Source organism: Mastomys coucha, unplaced genomic scaffold, assembly GCF_008632895.1.
Source record: "Mastomys coucha isolate ucsf_1 unplaced genomic scaffold, UCSF_Mcou_1 pScaffold8, whole genome shotgun sequence".
NCBI classification, from domain to species: Eukaryota; Metazoa; Chordata; class Mammalia; order Rodentia; family Muridae; genus Mastomys; species Mastomys coucha.
The window spans coordinates 12,866,987-12,887,755 of record NW_022196914.1 but is presented as its reverse complement, the minus strand read 5'-3'; the positions used below and the strand labels follow the sequence as shown (position 1 = coordinate 12,887,755).

At 34.6% G+C, this 20,769-nt stretch overlaps 1 protein-coding gene across 2 annotated transcripts in view; it reads right to left on the bottom strand.

The window, feature by feature from the left end:
• Positions 1–19,639, bottom strand: part of Cdh9 (cadherin 9) — a 130,204-nt gene extending 110,565 nt beyond the window's left edge. For both annotated transcript variants that reach the window (XM_031360237.1, XM_031360238.1), the window contains exon 1: positions 19,191–19,639. The gene's annotated coding sequence lies outside the window, so the exon portion shown is untranslated. The remainder of the gene's footprint in view (positions 1–19,190) is intronic.
• Positions 19,640–20,769: the final 1,130 nt, after the last annotated feature.

The window sequence follows — 20,769 nt, the reverse complement described above, 5'->3', positions numbered from 1 at the left end:
TCTCTCGTGATTCCTTGGGTGTACGTCCTCCCGAGATTTGAGTGGGGGTCTCCCCCATGGGTCTTTCAGTATCTCAGTTTTTCTTGTCTAATTTTCTTTTCCTATATGGTCATAGAAAGAACTGATTGAGAGTTTAGGATCCTTTTCAAACATTCAAATGACTTTAAAACTAAACAATTTTTAAATATATTAATTTTTCTGTCATTTTAAATGAAAAAAATTAAACATGAGTGGTGGTCAGAAGCAGTCTTATTGGCATTTTATGCCCACACCCTTGACTCTCTTTAGTGAACTTTACTAGAGTTGTATTCTTCTCTGCACAATTCAGGAACCTATTAGTTAACCCAACACTTATTTTCAAAAACCACAGGAAAGCTTTGTGCTAATCAGGTCTTTCTATTATGAATGAAAGGGTGTTATTATTCATCCTGTTCTCTCAGTAATGCTTTCAAAGAAAGCCAGTCCAATAGCAATGGTGATTAAAATGGAAGGCCTTTGTTCATTAGAGTTATTCATGATTAATATTTTCCTGCATTACATGTGTGTATAGTTATGAATTAAAGTGATACTGTAAGAATATAGAGATTCAAATTGATACAGTAACATTAATCACCTGATCTATTCTAAAGAGACCTTTGTTCACTGTTGGTGTTTTAGAATCAGGATCATTTTAAGCTATTTGTCATGGTTTAAGATGAGGAAATTAAATCAAATGCCAGATTTCTTCTTGCTCCAATAACCCTTGACTTACTGAATCATTCTTTCTGCTTAAAATTGTTCTTCTAATGCACCAATCAGATTCCATAGTACAGACTTCTTTTTTATTTTACAATTCTATGTATCATTATAAAACATTATAACACGAGTCTACTTTTTAATACAACCAGACTTTAAATACAGTTGTTTCTGTACTAATATAAGTTGTTTATTTTTGTGTATTTTCAGCTATGTTTTCAAATATGATAAGAGAAAATGTTTTGGGTTCTGAGCCTTTATAAAACATTATAAGCAACATTTTTGAAATTTTCAAATGTGTTTTCATGATTATGATTGTCCCCATTCCAAGCATTCATGATGATACAGTGTTCTTCAGTAGCCTGCTTTATTGCGGGCATATACTACCCTAACCCGTAAAATCTCAGCATGATATCTCATTTACTCTGAGACAGAATTACTTTTAATTTTCTTACTTAATTTACCAGTCAAGGTCAGTAATTCTCAACCTTCCTAATGCTGGTACCCTTCAATTCAACTCCTACTGGGGTGACTTCCAACTGTAAAATTATTTTTATTGATACTTCATTACTGCAATTTTACTACTACTATTAGTTGAAATATAAATATTTGTGCTTTTCAATGGTCTTAGAATACACCTGTGAAAGGGTCTTTTGACCCCCCAAAGGAGTCACAATTGGTTGAGAATCACTGTTATAGACAATGGTAACTTGTAAAGATGTATAAGAGTATTTCTTATTACATTTTTCTCAAAAGAATATTAGAATTTATCAAATATAATACTAGAAATACTTTAGAGTTTATTTTGAATACAGTATTAATAACTAGTGTTAATAATATTGGGTATCTACTATTATGAACAATTGTTCTAGGGGTTATCATGACTAGCATGCTATAGAATCATAGTTATATACGTATTTTATCACCATTAGGTGAGAATTAGAGAGATAAAATAAGATGAAGCAACAGGGGAAGTGGGAGTTGTGGTTAAAGGTTCTGACTTTGAACCTCAGTTCTTTACATGAGAAGTTAAAGTAAGGGCTTATAAAATTTGCACTTCACCCAAATCATGAATATCTTCTCATGTCCAATGTCATGTTTGAAACTCTTGACAATTGAAAAATGCATCCACTTTTAAATTTAGCAGGGCACACTATACTTAAAAATGATAACCATGTTTTATTTCTTCCTGGAAAGCCTATCAAATAATTCGATGATATAAATGTTAAATACGTAAATTGGGTACTATTTTAAATCTCATTTTTTAACATTTTAGAAAAGTACACTTAGTTCTCTATCAGAGTAGGATAACACCACCACACATTTTTCTCTGGGAAAGAAGAGTCTCACATCATCCAATCAGCTGACACCTTTGGAAATTCACTGTTGGCATATATATATATATATATATATATATTCACAATTTTAAATTTGTTTATTAAGAATTTTGAAATGCAAAACATTCAAATATCTACATGAGTATAGCAGAGAGGAAACATAAAATCTATCTATTCACCAAATTGTCTCAAGCTCATAAGTGCTTGATATTTTGATAAACAATAAAACCTAGAGAAAAAAGACAAATCCAGGCCTATGCCAATGCCCTGGCTCAGATCAATAAGAACCTTAACTCTGAACTTGCCATGTCTTTGTTAATATCTTCAGGTTCACTCTTTTTTTTATTAGATATTTTCTTTATTTACATGTCATATGATATCTCCTTTCCCAGTTTCCCCTCCGAAGAAAAAGAAAAAAGAGGAAAAAATAATAATAATAAAAAAAAAAAAGCCCTGTTCCTCCCACCTCCACTCAACAACCCACACTCTCCAGCTTCCTGGTCCTGGCATTCCCCTACATGGGGGCATAGAACCTTCACAGAACCAAGGGCCTCTCCTCCCAGTGATGACCAATTAGGTCATCCTCTGCTACATATGCAACTGGAGCCATGAGTACCACCATGTGTACTCTTTGGTTGGTGGTTTAGTCCCTGGGAACTCTAAGGGTACTAGTTAGGGAAATGCCAATCAAAACAACCCTGAGATTCCACTCAGAATGGCTAAGATCAAAAACTCAGGTGACAGCAAATGTTGGAGAGGTTGTGGAGAAAGAGAAACACTCCTGCATTGTTGGTGGGATTGCAAGCTGGGACAATCACTATGGAAATCAGTTTGGTGGTTCCTCCAGAAATTAGACATAGTACTATCAGAGGACCCAGCTATACCCAGAAGATGCTCCAACAAGTAATAAGGACACATTCTCCACTATGTTCATAGCAGCCTTATTCATAATAGCCAGAAACAGGAAAGAACCCAGATGTCCTAAAACAGAGGAATGGATACAGAAAATGTGGTACATTTACACAATGGAGTACTGCTTAGCTATTAAAAACAATGAATTTATGAAATTCTTAGGGAAATAGATGGATCTGGAAAATATCATCCTGAGTGAGGTAACCCAATCACGAACACACATGGTATGCACTTGCTGTTAAGTGGATAGTGGGCCAGAAGCTCGGATTACCCAAAATACAATCCACAAATCACAAGAAACTCAAGAAGGAAGACCAAAGTGTGGATACTTTGTTCCTTCTTAAAACGGGGAACAATATACCCATGGAAGGAGTTGCAGAGACAAACTATGGAGCAGAGACTGAAGGAAGGGTAATCCAGAGACTGTTCTACTTGGGAATCCTTCCCATATTCAATCATCAAATCCAGACACTATTGCAGATGCCAGCAAGTGCTGGCTGATAGGAGCCTGATATAGCTGTCTCCTGAGAGGCTCTGACAGTACCCTATTAATACAGAAGTAGAGGTGCACAGCCATCCATTGGACTGAGCACTGGGACCCCAGTGAAGGAGTGTTGGCATATATTTTTACAATAGAATTTCTAGACAGTTCCAAGAACTCAAAGGTGTGTATTGACAGTGATCTCACTTTGTGCTTACATTCCTAACTGAGATTTAGTGTGGAAGTTTATTGAATGCCATGCAGAGAAGCTATGAAAACCTTAGAGCATGAGTTGCATTGGTATGATTATTTGCCAAATCAACAGAGGGCATCAAAGGGAATAGCCATTAAAAGGGATGAAAAGTCAATGGCATAAAACACACATGAGTATGGTGCTAGAGGGTATGATGGGAGAGAGCATTCTCAGAAAGCCAATCCCACGAAGAAGAGAATAGCTGTATTTATGGGCATTAATGTTCCTTATGGAAACTACAAGAAATATTGAACCTAAAAAATCCAAGTGAAAATGACACAGATTTGGCAGAAATTTCTAGCAGGAGACATTTGACAGAATTCTAGAAAAATGAATCCTTTATCCCCTTGTGCTTTGCAGAAAGTTACACATTTTGGTGGTCAAGGATTAATTTTGATGATGTAAAATAATTTTTGATGTAAAAAGATTGTACTTGCTGGTTTTGTGTCTTAATGTGACACAGCTGGAGTTATAACAGAGAAAGGGACCTCCCTTGAAATAGTACCTCCATGAGATCCAGCTGTGAGGCATTTTCTCAATTAGTGATCATGTGTGGGAGAGTCCATTGTGGGTGGTGCCATCCCTGGGCTGGTAGTCCTGGGTTCTATAAGAGGGCAAGCTGAGCAAGTCAGCAGAAGCAATCCAGTAAGCAGCACCTCTCCATGGCCTCTGCATCAAATCCTGGCTCCAGGTTCCTGCCCTGTGTGAGTCTTGACTGTCTTGACTTTGGTGATGACCAGCAATGTAGAAGTGTAAGCCTAATAAACCCTTTCCTCCCAAATTTGGTTCGTAATCATGATGTTTTGTGCAGGAAGAGAAACCCAGACTAAGACAAGAGATTAACCTTTACTAAATTCTGTATTTTAGAGAATGCTGAGATTTCCTTTACATTAGTATCACAGATAAGCTTATGGAGGTAGAATCAGACCTATGATGACATGTTGGCCCTCAGATTGTTTGTTCTCCTTCCCTTACCTGAAATGAGCTCTCTGCATACATAAATCCAGGAAAAACTGAAGACTTAATGGTACAATCAGAGTTAATATTACATATTTTAGTATCTGAGGAAATTCCCATTTCTACATGAATAATATTTAGGAAAAATCTCACATTGCATTTTCAAAACATGAACATGTCAGTTGAGCCACTTTAAAAGTATTAATAAATCATTTGTATGAAGTGCTCCACCGTGCGCTCATACTGAATACTTCCTAACTGCTAATACTTCTTGATAAGTTTACATTGTGATATAGTTTGGATAATTCATTTTTTAAAAAATCATGTGAATGTACAGCAATTTTACAAAATCTCCAGATAGTCATCCTGATATTATTAGAATATTTTACATTTAGGGTTATTTTATTGAAGATTATATGCATATAACAATGACTGAGTTTTTTGTTTAAAAAGAAAACAAAGCAAAACATTAAAATCTCTTGAAAATAAACCACCATTATATATTCTCTTTTTACTTTCAGGTCAAGAATGCCATTTATTGCCAGGCGGTGGTGGCACACGCCTTTAATCCCAGCAGTTGGGAGAGACAGAAGCAGGTGGATTTCTGAGTTGGAGGCCAGCCTGGCCTACAGAGTGAGTTCCAGGACAGTCAGGGCTACACAGAGAAACCCTGTCTCGAAAAAAACAAAAACAAAAACAAACAAACAAAAAAGAATGACATTTATTTTTAGTCATAGAAAAAACCTCAAAGAATGAAATATTAAAATTATAAAAATTGTGGAAAAGAATTAAATATCTGACACAGCTAATATATGAGACACTGATATTTTTCCATCACTAATATAAAAGACTTTCTTATATCACTTGCATCTCTAAGTCCCAAGAGTAATGCACTTGTTTAAACTTTCTAGAATGTATTGTAGACCTAGGAGATAAGAGACTCTCAAAGGGAGGGCGACCTTAGATGAAATGCTCTATAGTGGAGAGTGGGATCTTGTGGAGTCTACCTCCACTAGAAAGAGAGGGCATCAAGTAGAGGGATGAAGTTGCCATCCTACAATCAAAACCTCTGACCCAGAATTGTTCCTGTTTGATAGAACTGCAGGGAAAAAAATGGAAAGCAGACTGAGGAAAAGGAGGTCCAATGACCAGCCCAAATTGGGATCCTTCTCAAGGGGAGACTCCAAAGCCTGACATTATTACTGATGCTAGTATGGCTACCCTCAGAGAGGCCCAACAAGCAACTGACCAAGTCAGACACAGATACTTACACCCAACCTATAGATCGAAGCTAGGGACCCCTGTGGTTAAATTAGGGAAAGGTTGGAGGAAGTTGAGGAGAGGGCGGGTGACCCCATAAAAAAAACAGGAGTTTCAACTGACCTGCACCTCGAGATCTCTCAGACACTAAGCCACCAACCAGGCAGCATACACAAGCTGGTCCAACGTCCTGACAACCCTACAGTGGAGGACTGCTTTGTCTTGCATCAGTAAAAGACATTTCACCTAACCTTTGAGAGACTTGAAGACCCAGGGAGTGAGGAAGTCTGGTGGGGTGGGGATAGGGTGTGCCGCCATAGGGGATGGGGACATCCTCTTGGAGAAAGGGGTTGAGGAATGGTATAAGGAAGTGTTAGAGGGTGGACCCAGAGAGGGATAATGACTGGACTGTAAAAAAAGATTAAAGATAATTTTAAAATAACCTAATATATGGTAACCTAAAATATTTCAAATTAATTTGCAGGTAGTAAGAGATTATAAAACAAATACTCAAAATGAAAATAAATATTTTTATCATATGAAATTTCAACCTAGGACATGATAAAATGTGTAAATAAATCTGTAATATCAAAACTCTTTCTTCATCAAGGTTTCAGGAACCACATGTGTGTTCTTAGATTTAACTTAAGTCTCCTTATTCTATTTATAGAGGATTCCAAGGCACCTTAACCAGTTCTAGTTAATGTTACCAAAGCATTTGTAATCAAAATACTGATAGTATTAGTTATTTTTTCCTCAGGATATTCTAAAATATGATTGCAATGTTTGAAATTTCACACATAAATTTCATGAAGCATCAAGATATTAAAAAGCTGTCTGAAATTCACTCTTGACATATACAATAAATTTCTCTCTTATAACTATGGTGTCTGACTCTGATGCTTTTCATGTCCTTGCTGCCCAAAAATAAGGCCAACCAATCTAAATTCTTCCTTATTATATTTTCAAAAAAAAAAAAAAAAAGCACTTTGTTTCTTTTGAAATCAGAAATTACCTGTGGATTAAATGGACCAAATAAATTACTGTTTACAAATAGACAGTCAGTAAGCTAATATATTTACCTGTGCTTTATTTGTTATCATACTAAAGCATATATTAGGCAACTCAAAATCAGAAGCAGTATAACATGCTTTATATTTTTTCTTTCTTAGGTTATAATATAATTCTGCATCATCTTCCTTCCTTTTCTTTCTCTGATTCCTCCCAGGGAACTGCCTTGCTGATGTTCAGATTCAGAACCTCTTCTTTCATTGTTTGTGGTATATGCATATGCAAGTGTGTGTGAAAACTCATAAGGAATCATATTAAGTATCTACCTAAAATACATATGCTACACGTAAATGGTACATGAATACACATATGTGATTTAAATAGAAATTTCTTATCTGAGCTGAAAATGCTCCCTGCAAGGGCCAAAAAGTATCTATTAATAGCCACCAGAGAAGTCATGAGAAATGCTGCTTTTGGTTCTTGGTCGGAGTTATCCAAGAGAAACCCAAAACATTACAAGCTCTTATTATGTCTACTTGTTGTCCCTCGAAAGTAGAAAGTAGGTAATTGTTGATGAACATTTCATGTACTTCATACACATAACCCGGAGGCTACTGGCTAGAAATGCTCTGTAAGCCTCCTTCCTTAGGAGTAGCTTTCATGGATAACAGTAGGTATCCATGAAAGTATCCAAAAAAGAGAAACAACTGACAGTCCAACCTAGCTAATGATACTCATGAACTAAAACAAACCCATCATGACACAACAAACCTAAGGGTGCAGTACTAGCTTACTTGGTTGTATCCAACAGCTCTCTAATTGGACTTCAAACCAGCTCAACAAGAGGAAAACCTAGTCACGTACACAATTAGCAAAGTCATATATCTTAGAGGAGAAACTGCCTTACTTATACCAATATTATCTCTCACTATATTCAAAATATTTGTCTGTATAGCAGCAGATAAGAATAGTCCCAACCCTTCCTCAAAGAAACTTCTACTTGCAATGGAGAGAGATGATTACAGAGAATCATGGCCAATCAAATGCAAAGTTGTAGAGCCTAGTCCTAGTAGTTTCTTCTACAATAAAACTCCTTTATCCATGGCCTAAGGATCATTATAGAAGAGGAGGCAGAAAGACTCTAGGAACCAGAGAATCTGTGTCTCCTGGAAATGTTAGATGCTACACACCTATTAAGAAGAATGTGATTGAGTCCCTGGGAGCTCTGAGGGTACTAGTTAGTTCATATTGTTGTTCATCCTAAGGGGCTGCAAACCCCTCAGCTCCTTGGATCCTTTCTCTAACTCCTTCATTGGGGACTCTGAACTCAGTTTAGTGGATGGCTGTGAGCCTCTACTTCTGTGTTAGTCAGGTAATGTCAGAGCCTCTCAGGAGACAGCTATATCAGGCTGGCTTGTCTTTCCTTCAGTCTCTGCTCCATAATTAGTCTCTGCAACTCCTTCCGTGGGTATTTTGTTCCTCCTTTTAAGAAGGAATGAAATGTCCCCATTTTGTTCTTCCTTCTTCTTGAGTTTCTTGTGGTTTGTGGGTTATTTTTCCTGTATTTCGAACTTCTGGGCTAATAACCACTTATCAGGGAGTGCATACCATGTGTGTTCTTTTGTGATTGGGTTATCTCACTCAGGATGATATTCTCCAGATCCATGCATTTCCCTAAGAATTTCATAAATTCATTGTTTTTAATAGCTGAGCAGTACTCCATTGTGTAAATGTACCACATTTTCTGTGTCCATTCCTCTGTTGAGGGACATGTGCTCTGGTAGCATGTATATAGTAGAGGATTGCAAAATCGATCATCAATGGGAGGAAAGGCCCTTGGTCCTGTGAAGGTTCTATGCCCCAGTGTAGGGGAGTGCCAGGGCCAATAATGGGAGAGGGTGGGGTGCAAGCATGGGGAGGGGGGAGGCAACAGGGGTTTGTTCTTACTTTTTGGTTTTTTTTTTGTTTGTTTGTTTCTTTGTTTTTGGTTTTTGGTTTTTTGTTTTTGTTTTTTGTTTTGGAGGGGAAAATGGGAAAGTAGAAATCATATGACATGCAAATAAAGAAAATATCTAATAAAAAAAATGTTGAGGACCACAAATACTTTTGGCAAATCTAACAGATGTTAAAATGTAGAAAAAATGACCCCCCTTAACCTCTTACTCCTTTTTCTGAAGATAAATCTCACAAGTTGAAAAAAAAAGAAAGAAAGTAAATGATAGTAAGCTGTTGGCCCTCAGGTTGATTTTATTGATCATCTGTTCTTGTAAATAAAGTTTTATTGAAACACAGTCAAAATAAAAAAAAAACAAGAATGTGAGCTGATTGAGGATAACAATAGACATGCTAATTTGGATGGGAATTCTCTGAGTGTTCCTCCCTACAGGAATAACTATAAGCAACAAAGGAATGCTAAGAATAGAAGTAGTCTTCCTAAGGGAAGAACACACCAACTGGTTATCCAATAATAAATGGTGAACAGAGAAACATACATTCAAGTAAGATTACACAAATGGAAAAGGACGTGAAAAGGAGAAACAGTGAAGGTTACATGGGAAACTTCTAGATGGAAGAAAAAGAAAGTGGAATAGATGCTATAATATTAATTCAACAATTCAAAGAAATATCTAAAAATAAGACTCACTATCTATTTAAATATATTAAATGAGAGTAAACTGATTAGTGTATTAATTTTTACCATCAGCAACAATTTCCCAGAGTAACCTGAATGGTTTGAATGAATTTGATGTGATCTAGAAGGCATGTGATGTTACATTGTATTCGTTCTAAACTATATAGTTAAAAGGTAAAGTTTTTTTTTTAATGTTTGTGTGCTTTTGTGTAAGAATACACACACATACATGTATGCTATACATGGGGGGTGAGCTGGGGAGAGATTTGTCACCATCATTAGCTGAAAGGGATGCCTGAAAATTGCCAGTGTTTGGAACACCGGCACTTACCATCATGTTTACCTTAGGACAGCAGATATTACTGTTACTACACTGTTCTCTTTTAATTAAGCAGAAATTTAGTGAGGAATATTTCCAAATATAAGCACCTAAATGTATTAATGATATAAAATAATATGAAATAATATAAAATAATATAAAACTCACTTTTATAATCATGCAACTAAAAGAAAGGAAAATGAACTGCTAACAGAGGAGCCTGACAAGGTGGCTGTATGTATCATAAGGATCATTCCACTGTGTCTGCCAATGTTCAGACAGACTGCCATTCTAGACCAGCACTAGATTATGATGAATGATGCCGTTTATTCCTTACATGGAGAATAAAATTAATAAAGTATGTTTCTCTGAAGGCCAAAAGTCAACGTGAGAACATGTTGAAAATTAATTTCCCCCGATCTACCTCCCTTAAGAGCATTGAGTTTATAAGGGTAGCTTTATTTCTTTCTATTTCTTGATTTTTTTTTTTATGTTCTGCTTTACATTTTTCAGTCCACAGGTTGCCACTTTATGTGTGGGACATTCCTGCTGTGCCTGTTCTTATCTAAAGAAGTGCTACCCTCTTCCTCAATCTCTTCTTAAATTCTGTGGCTTTGGTAACACCTCCCTCCCAGGTCCTTTTCCAGTCAGACAGTGAAAGCAGGGTGGTGGGGAGAGCAAATGCGTTTCTAAACTTGGTGGTGGGCCGTATTGACAAAATCACATTAGTTCCCGGCATGTAATGAATTCTCATGTTGGAAATGGGACTTCCTGTTACCCATTGAATCATCTCCCAGAATGAAAGCCAAGTTAAAAAGCATAGATGCTTACCCTTAAACGCACAAGTCTTTGAAGTGGAAGTTAAGAGGGGTGAGATAATGGTAATGGGATAGCTGCAGCCCACTAGGTATGGATGGGAGACAGCTGCTGCACTTCTACACTTGGTGGAGGAAGGAAACCCCAGAGAGACAAACCAACTAGAGGAAGAAGTCACAGTGCATTGCTCAGGATGATGATTAACTGCAAAATCACTAATGTGTTCTTTGCTATATCTCATTGGTGTGTGTGTTCTGAAACAAAGGTTAACACATACTGAATAAAATCCTGTGATCATGATCCTACATTCTTTCTATACTATGTTTTAAACTGCTTAAAATTATATTTCAGAAATCTTTCAGTTTTCCTTATAAAATTAGTAAAAAAAAATCTTCATTCTTATGAATTTTGCCTGATGGAAACCAAGTAATGGGGAAAAAAATTCAAGACATTTTATTAGGACAAAAGAAGAATTAACATAAATAATAAAATGACTGTGAACAAAAATTTCACATTTGTGGAGAGCCAATCTATTCTATTGATAGATGAAAGATATATAGATAGATAGGCAGATAGATTCAGATAGAGCTTTAATTTTTGCATTACTATTCCCAAAGTCAGTTTTCTAAACTATATTTTAAGGTGCAAAATATTACTTATATATCATTAGTATATCAAAGTAATACTTATATATCAAACTTATTTTGTGAAAATAATTTTGAACATATGATATAGTTTCCTAAAACTCCATATGACTATTTCAGCTTTATAGTTTTCTAATGTTTCAGAAGAAATTTTAGAGGCAATGAATGGTAATCCAAGACATAAATCATGACATAAAGTTTTGTGGCTCCCTCAAAGATTCTGACTAAAAGGAGATGTTATAAAGGTAGTCTCTGGATCCATGTATTAATGAGGAATGTGGAGCCCATCTGTGATGTATCATCTCTGGTTGCTGACTCACACTGGACAGAAGCCCAGTGTATATGTTAACACCATTTCAATGTGAATCTTTGCATCAGTCTTGTGAGTCCACTATGATTTAAAATCAGTTTTCTCAGTAAGTTTTAATATTTCTTCTTGAATATGAATGTTTGTAAATTCTAGGTAGCTTTCTGACATTCAAAGGAATAAAATCAGAAACAAGTTTTTCCTTATTCTCCTTGAGTCATAAGACTTTTTCTTTTCTTTTTTTTTTTTTTTTTTTTTTTTTTTTTTTTTTGAGACAGGCTTTCTCTGTACAGCTCTGGCTGTCTTGGAACTCACTCAGTAGACCAGGCTGGCCTTGAACTGAGAAATCCACCTGCTTCTGCCTCCCAAGTGCTGGGATTAAAGGCGTGCACCACCACTGCCCGGCTAAGACATATTTAATGTTATAACTTTCTTATTCAAATAAAATTACATTGCATATTTATTATTGGAAATCAAGATACATGCTCTGAAATCATAAGAGTATAAAATATATCAATTATTTTTTTATGTTGAATCTTTAGGTATAGATTAAATATAGACCTTGGTATTATTAATAAAAAAACTTATTCTATATATAAAAATGAATAGATGTGTCTCTGCAACTTGAATGCATTTTTTTCTTTAATGCTTCACACTAATATAACCTATGAATATTTATAAGGAATACTTCATTACAGGCATTCATTATTTGTGTCTTATAGAACTCATTACAAAGCAAAGTTATGCTGATTTGAAACTATAATAACTCTCTTCATTGTCAAAATTTACATCAAACAGCTGAATTCTGAATAAAACAGTACAAGATAAATGAATACTCTTTTATAAATAAGTATCCACATAACAACTTCAGGGGTTTCTTATTTAATTCTTTAAGTTGGGCTTGCTGTGAGAAATATGAAAATCTAGATATGTTGAAATATAGCTGTAAAAGAAAAGGCAACAAATTGAAAGCCTTGTTTAAAGAATCATTCAGAGCTGCAGGTGCATACTAAAATATCATGAAACATTTTAAAAGTTTATTTTGAAAAGAAATACAGAGAGATATACAGAGACAGACAAACAAAAAGATTTAAAAAGACAGATGCAGAAAGGACAAAAAGATTTAAATTTCTCAATTTTGAGACAGATGAACAAGATTTGAGAGAGAAACTGTTTTCTTACTTTTCTTCACACAGTTAATTTTTTCCAATATGAGCTGCCAATATTACTTTAGACTATAATAAGATGCTACTGTTTAGAAATATTGTGATAAGATAATTATTTTCCCTTGAATATTTTATTAGTATTTGCGTATGTATGACTATATAAAACACAACATTTTTAAGTCTGTACATGTTCAACATAAAATAAATGTGCTTTTAAGATTATTATTTCCCTCTATAAATGAAAAAAAAAAAAACGTCAAGTGCCTATTGAGATGACCCTGAAGTAGATAAAGTGGTCAGACAATTTTAAATCCACAGTGTAATATTAAAGCTTTGTACGAACAAATGTGAAATTATTAATGTATTTTTTTTGCTAAACCTTTAACATTATATAAATAGGATTTTTGATTTCATTATAATGTCTTTTTGATGTAATAGATTTCCCACCCACCATATGTGTGGGCAAAGAGATTATATTTTGCGGTCCTCAAGAACAATGAAGATTAAGTGGCAACAACTATTTCTAGTCATAGCTTTTCAAAATCTCTAATATACACTATTCACTAAATTATCTAAATCTATAACACATAGTATAATTCAGTTTAACTTTTGGAAAAGTAAAAGTATTCTAATGAAAGTTTTATTGATTTCTGTGTTAGAGTATCTGTAATGTTTCAAAACAGTAAGTTGCCTTGTATTTCACCAGTATAATCATTAAAAGTTATCAATTAACTGTTATGAAGACATAGAAACAATTGTATTGCTTCCTCTCATATTTTGTCCATACAAACATGCTCATGTAATCAAGTACCAATATGTGCAAATATATAACTTTAAATGAAAACGCAGCTGTAAAACCAACCAAGCATTTGAAGACACAAGGACATAACTATGTAATTTGTACTAGATGGTTTATTTTTAAAATAAATATTTGATGTATTAGATGTGTTATATATTGCTAGTAATAAAACACATAGATATGAATATGTTGTAAAGCAGTTCTGGCAATTACATGGACTTCTACCATATCCAAACTGTAGAACAGACACATATCTGGTAAAGGATTCTAGAAAAAAAAAAAAAAGAAGATATCCTTTAAAGAATGATCAAGGCTAATTAGCTTTGTCCTTAACTTTGAAAAATTGCTGTTTGTTTACTTATTTATTTGAGGGAGGTAGAGAGGAAGCACATTGTGCTACAGCTTGTGTGTGTGTGTGTATATGTGTGTGTGTGTGTGTGTGTATATGTGTGTGTGTGTGTGTGTGTGTGTGTGTGTGTGTGTGTGTGTGTTTGTATGTATATGCTTCTAGGCCAGAGGGCAATTTGCATGAAAATGTTCTCTCCTTCCAAAGGATGGGGCTCTGAGGGTCAAATTCAGGAAAGTACTTCTACAGATACTGAGGCAGCTCTATATTTCTCATTACCAAATAAATGTATTATCAGTGTTCATTTGCCTAGATAACAAATAACATCACATCACGTCTCATTCATGTAATAGCTCTCTCTCCTTGTTAGTATTCCTTCCTGAGGTCATTGTTTCCTCATGAGCACAATCTTGTGAGATCCTGTCAAAAATACAAGATAAAGTTTCACCCTGCATTTGAACTTTTGGCAATCATATAGAGAATGTTATAGATGTTTCCCTTTTAAACATCAATTCTACCATAGTTCCTTCTTCAAGTGTAGCTGAGGACTAATTAAAATACCAACTGAAACTTTAAATAACAAATATTGGTACCTAGCCCTTCCATTAAAATTTATAATATATATTTGAATTGAAAATATAATACAATAAAATTTAGTCACCTTTGCTCTTCATAATTATAGAACCAATCTGCAAACAGTATAAGATGAATTTTAGATGCATATATATGGTACAACTTTGAAGTTTTTAACCAAAAATACCAGTAACTTCTTTTATATTGATACAAATAGAAGAAATGGGAGAATTAATTCATTATATGCCTGATATTAATTGGCTAAATTAATAAAATAGAAATAATAACCTTTAATATTATTCAAATACTTGGCACTTCTACTCTCCACCTTCTGCCCTAAAAGTGCAATAAAATAAAAAATAAACATGCATACACATATGCATATACAAACACACACACACATACAGACACACACACAGACCACACTAAAAATAAGAACAACTAAAAATAAGAATATTGTTTCCATTGTTAGTTCTCATCCAATATCATCAGTTTTCACACACAAAAAATGACTTTAATCAACTAAGTGTTGTGCATACACATATGAGCAGCACTAATTGGTTTTAATGTGCTATCAAAAAGAAAAAAAAGAGAGACGTGTGAAATTGGGAAGAAAATAGTTTGAGAGGATATGAGAGGACTGGAGGATGGAAACAGTGCAGATATGATCAGAGTTCATTGTATATATAAAATTGTGAAGGATAAACAGAACATTATAATAAAACTCCATATTGTGACTTTAACATTGGGGGAGGTGTTTGGTGATAGTGCCCATGTATAATGTCTTAGTCAGGCTATCCATGTATCCTAGCACTTTGTATTTGTAATGCATCTATAAGAACATCTCTAAGAGAGCTAAATTTAGGAATAAGCACAATAACATGTTAGCACTGGAATGGGAATGTTTAAAATTGAAAGGAGACTTCCCTCACTGTGCAGCCCTTGGCATACTTTAGTGATGAATATAATGGTTGTTTCAGGAAGAGAACTAAAGTAGCTCTTAAGGACACATCTGCCAGGATGGGTTAAAACCACAAGACATACTGCATTCCGTAAGTTTCTCTCTCTTTCTCTCTCTCTCTCTCTCTCTCTCTCTCTCTCTCTCTCTCTCTCTCTCTCTCTCTCTCTCTCTGTGTGTGTGTATATGTGTGTTTGTGTGTGTGTATGTGTGTGTGTGAGTGTCTCTCTCTGGCTCCTCTGTCCCTTTCTCTGTCTCTCCCTCTCTCTCCCCGCTCTCTGATCTATCATTGTCTATTTATTACCCAATTGTTAATCATATTTCTAAGCTTCACTCATCTTCATAGTGTCTACCTCATATAACAGATAATGTCTCTTACCAATCTACCATCTTTATAACCTATTTATCATCTATCAAGCCTTATCCTGTCATCAATTTATCTGCTTATCCGTCTACACATCTATATCTATTCATCTTTCTAATCAAATTTTCACCATTACCACATTTTTACAGATGCCATTGCCAGTATTTCATAAGTAAACAAACCCTTTTCTATACATAACGCAATGCTCTTAAATCTTTCTTTTCTCCTGGATGCAATTAAAATAAAATATCAATCCTAGATCTAAGACTCCAAACTTTTATATAAACTCAAAACTGAGGCAGCAGTACTCTTTTCAAAAACTTCGGATGTATTTGAGACAATATACTTTTTCAAAAAGTATGAAACACACAGAGGAGAGGTATATTAATCTTGGGCAACATTTCACTCTCCACAATTAGAAGTATCCCTACTTATAAGCTTAGAACTAGATAAAGAAAAGTTCATTTCAATCATTTTTCTTTTGTTTCTTTTAGTCCTATGCCAAATAGTTTTTTTTTTCCTCCAAGAAGCTCTGCTTTAAGTGGCTTTTTTTTTTCAGTAGTAAAATACACAAGAATATAAGTATGGAGTTTTTCATAAATATCTTCTTCCAGTAAACTTACTATAAACTTATTCTGATGGAACTGTGAAAAAAGGAAGATACATTAAAAAATGTAAAGTAAAACATAACTTGGAAGTATATTCAAAATGTTCTACCTTTTTAAAAGAATCATACTTCCTCAAGTGCCAATTTAATTCTATAGTAAACTTAAATGTTCATTGAAGTGAACAGAAAATTCATGAAAGCAGATCGAACTAACAATCAGATATACTGAAGAATTTTCAAGAGAGGTAATGACTGAGCATTGCTGCTCTCTTCCACACAGAACAAGTCACAGCCAACATTTGCTGATGACACGTTTGCAGGCATTCTGTAAATTAACTTCGATTCCACTTGATTCTTTCTTGAAAGTATTAAAATTGTCACATAATTTTTATTACATAATTTTAAGCACTTGCCAAAACACTGTGGTTGAATTCCCACTTATATTCTAGAGTATACATTGTAGAAAGTACTGTGTGCCTCATAAGATACCAAAGAAAAGGTTATACAACAGGCAAAACTATTGAAAGAATCTCTCTCACCTGGTGACTACATAGTGGAAAGAATATTGTATAGAATGAGCACTGTGTGTAGAGGAACAGAAGGAAATGCAAAAGTGACTACATACCATACAAGGTGACATTCAGAAAAGGTTCTTATCTATTTACAGTTTATCACGCCAAGCAAAGCAATGCATCACTTAAAAGCATAATTGTATATTAACTTGAACTATGAATTGAATACATACAACTATCATGATAAATTTTTACATCAAATATGCATATAATAGTTGTATAATTATTGGTATAGTAAATATAAACCACTTCAAACACTGTTTTAGGTAATTTATAGTAAGATATTAGAAAATAATATTCTTCATGTTTGAAAATTGCATTAGATTATGCAACAATTGCCTTATTAGGACTTATTGGATCTGCTTACCTTGAAGTTAGATTCAGTACTTTTAAACTAATACTGTCATCTGCTTTCTCTAAATTATTACTTCATTCATTATTATTACATTAGTTTGCTTATAACTTATTCCTAAATTTTTTCACTTTTAAAAGTGTGCATGTAAATCTCAGATATTGTTTATCATTTAAGTCTTTTCTACTAAATGAATATAATATTATTTCTATTCTACAGAAGACTTGCCTCAATCTGATGATAAATTCAGTGACAGAATACAAACACATGCTGCTCATTTCTTTCCAAGTTCTGTCATGAAATATCACGGAGCAGCCTGCTATTTAATCTACCTTATCTTTTATAATATCTGTTTAAACTGTCATTCACTATTTTCATGGTTATACAAATGCATTCTCCACTTGACAAAGCATTGCCTAGGCAATACATCACTTTGAGAATCTGAAAATATGGTTCGTTTTTTACCAAATTTAGGAGTTTTTTTTTTTAAAAATCCAATTAAGACCATGAAAGATAATTGATTTCATAAAAATCTACTGATTTCACAGAAATCACAAAAGAATGCCAAGTCAAGATTCTCTCCTATGCCAAGAAAGTTATCACTTTTCTTTGATACTATTAAAATCACATTTTTTCAGATTACATGATTTGGCCATATTATAAAAAAAAAGACCCTTAGAAATCTCCTGCTTACAACATAATCCATGAAATGACAATAAATCTCCAAAAAAGCCCAAGTTTTCACAAATCAATAATTCATTATATTTTCACCAAAGCTTAGATCAGATAAATTATTTCAAACTTATTTGTTACAGTTGGTAACTTTCATTATACCATTTTGATACATAACAGTCTCTGAGAACGTCACCCAATTTAAAGTGGGTAAATTTTCCATCATTCTGGAGACATTATAAACAACATTGAAAACAAAAAACAAAAAAACGGTGAAGCCTATTTGTAAGATCCTGGAGCTTTCATGAAATTACTTTATATGAGTAGTGATATCGATTCTGCAATGAAAATGCAGAATAAAAATTACTCCCAGTAAATCCCTCCATGTTCTTATCATTCCAGACTTACAAATGCCAAATTTTACCTTTGGCAGACTTTTTTAGTTTCATTAAGTTTCGACATTATTAAATGGTCCAGTTGCAGCCAACAGGTATATACATTTAGAATGTTGCTAGCAATGACAGCCACATACATTTGCAGGAATATCTATCATTAGGTAAAATTACTGCATTATTCTTAAACCATGAAAGTCATTGACATATAAGACATAATTTAAATCTATTATCTCATTTCTTATCTACAAAAAATTCACATTAAATTATGAGTAATGGTGCTTTTACATTTTCAACATTCTGACTCAAAGTAGTTAACAAAAGTTACGAGAAAACTAGAAGACCATTTCAAATTCACATAAATAAGAGTATAAATGACCATATTTTTTAATAAAGGGAATTCGAAGCTGCTACAATGAGCTAATACAGTTTGAAGTTTGGTTTTATTATTACAGTGGTAATCCAAAAGCAAATTTGAAGAACTATCAAAATAGGTTTATGGGATCAGGAATTTTAAAAAGTCGAATGGGAATGAAGCTCTCCATATTTTCACTCTGAGCATTTAAATACTTTTTTTCACATTTTATAAAACGTATTACCTCCTACCAAATACTGGAAGAGAACAGAGCAGCCCCGAAAAATACTCGAAAGGAGAAAAGCAGTATCTAGCCTACATGATAAGAAAGCAAAAACTGCGATGCTTCTGTTTTCCAGCAAATGCTTACCTTGTTTAGCAACGGAACGGAGTTAGCCTTGCTCAGCAGGGTTGATTCTGTTGTTGCTTCTGTCTCATTCCTTCCCTTCCCTTCTCACAGAGTCTTCCCAGCAGAATCTTCATGCATCTCGCTCTGCCTCTCTTTCAGCACCACTTTTAACTCAGACAGGCAGGAATCTGAAAGCAAAGGAACTCTCTGATTGGCTTCCATTCCGCGTTCCTGATTAATAAGAAACGTCCCTCATATAAGAAGATATTGCAGCTGATGGCGCTGCAGGGCTCCAGGTTTGAGGATGGGCTGTGCAGACCCCTTTGGGCAGGGCGATTTGCAAGTGAATAAAGTGGAAGGGCTGAGGGAGCATTTGCTAAAGACCTTCATAAGAGAAAATAACCCAGTGTTTTCAGGCTCGGTTAATCAGCTCTGTTTAATCTGTTTGCAGTTGGGAAAGGAAAGGTCATAGCGCGTCTGTAACCCATAAATCATCTGCGGAATATGTGTATCACGTGGAGCTTGCTGCTGTTCAAGAAGGAGTCTGCTCTGCGAGGACTCCTTGCACAATGCCCTTTTCCCTACTTCAAGGCAATGCCAAAATTCCATGTCTAATAAACAAAAGAGAAAGAATCCTGAGTAGGTTCATCACCAGTAACTGTGAAATTTTATCAGTATCTTTTGATTATTACATAAATCAGCTCTCATGAACAAGATAATTTTAAAAGGTCTAGTAGTTGGTGTCTTGCCACGTTCTTTTTCTGTAAAGGGAACAGTTTCACATCATTTGAAATTTCAAGAAGACTCCTTGTTTGACTCAAATCCACAATTGAGAATGTTTGTACTCCCTGGGTTGTGTTCAAGAATAAGAGTGATCCTAACCATCTCACAAAACTACATGATCCATCTGTGGGAGTCCCTGAGGTGTGTTGTAGAACTCTGAGAGGAGGTGAACCCCCATCTGTGGGAGTCCCTGAGGTGTGCTGTAGGACTCTGAGAGGAGGTGAACCCCCATCTGTGGGAGTCTCTGAGGTGTGCTGTAGGACTCTGAGAGGAGGTGAACTCCCATCTGTGGACTTGTTTCAGAATGGAAATCTCTTCAGTACTGCTGGAAATGGCACAATAAGAGCAGTATTGATGAGTAGATAAATCCCCCTGAAAAGAACTTTAGAAAGAGTTGGATGAAATGCACAGTGGGACTATGGCTCACTCTATCATGGTTCGTTAAGTCACAGTAAGTAAATAGCTTAAGTGACAAAAAATATCAATATCCTATTTGATGCTTCAAAGAAAAACAGATAATAGGAAAAAAAAAGAAACTTTCTACATTTTTCTTCTAATAGTAAAGAATGAATGGAATGCAGACGATGAAGTTACCGGTGGAAGACCTTAGGAAAATGTGTGTCTGAAGAAATGACACAAATTATTGAGAAAGTATAACTCTACATGTCCCCAGAAACTGTCCCACTATAATTCTGTAGTGAATAAACTAAAAAAAATATATGAAGTCAGCAAAAAAGTGAGTTTTAATGTCTTTTTAATCTAAAAATGAAATTAGGGAACAAATACAGGTTTTTAGAGTTCAACACATTTAGGTGTT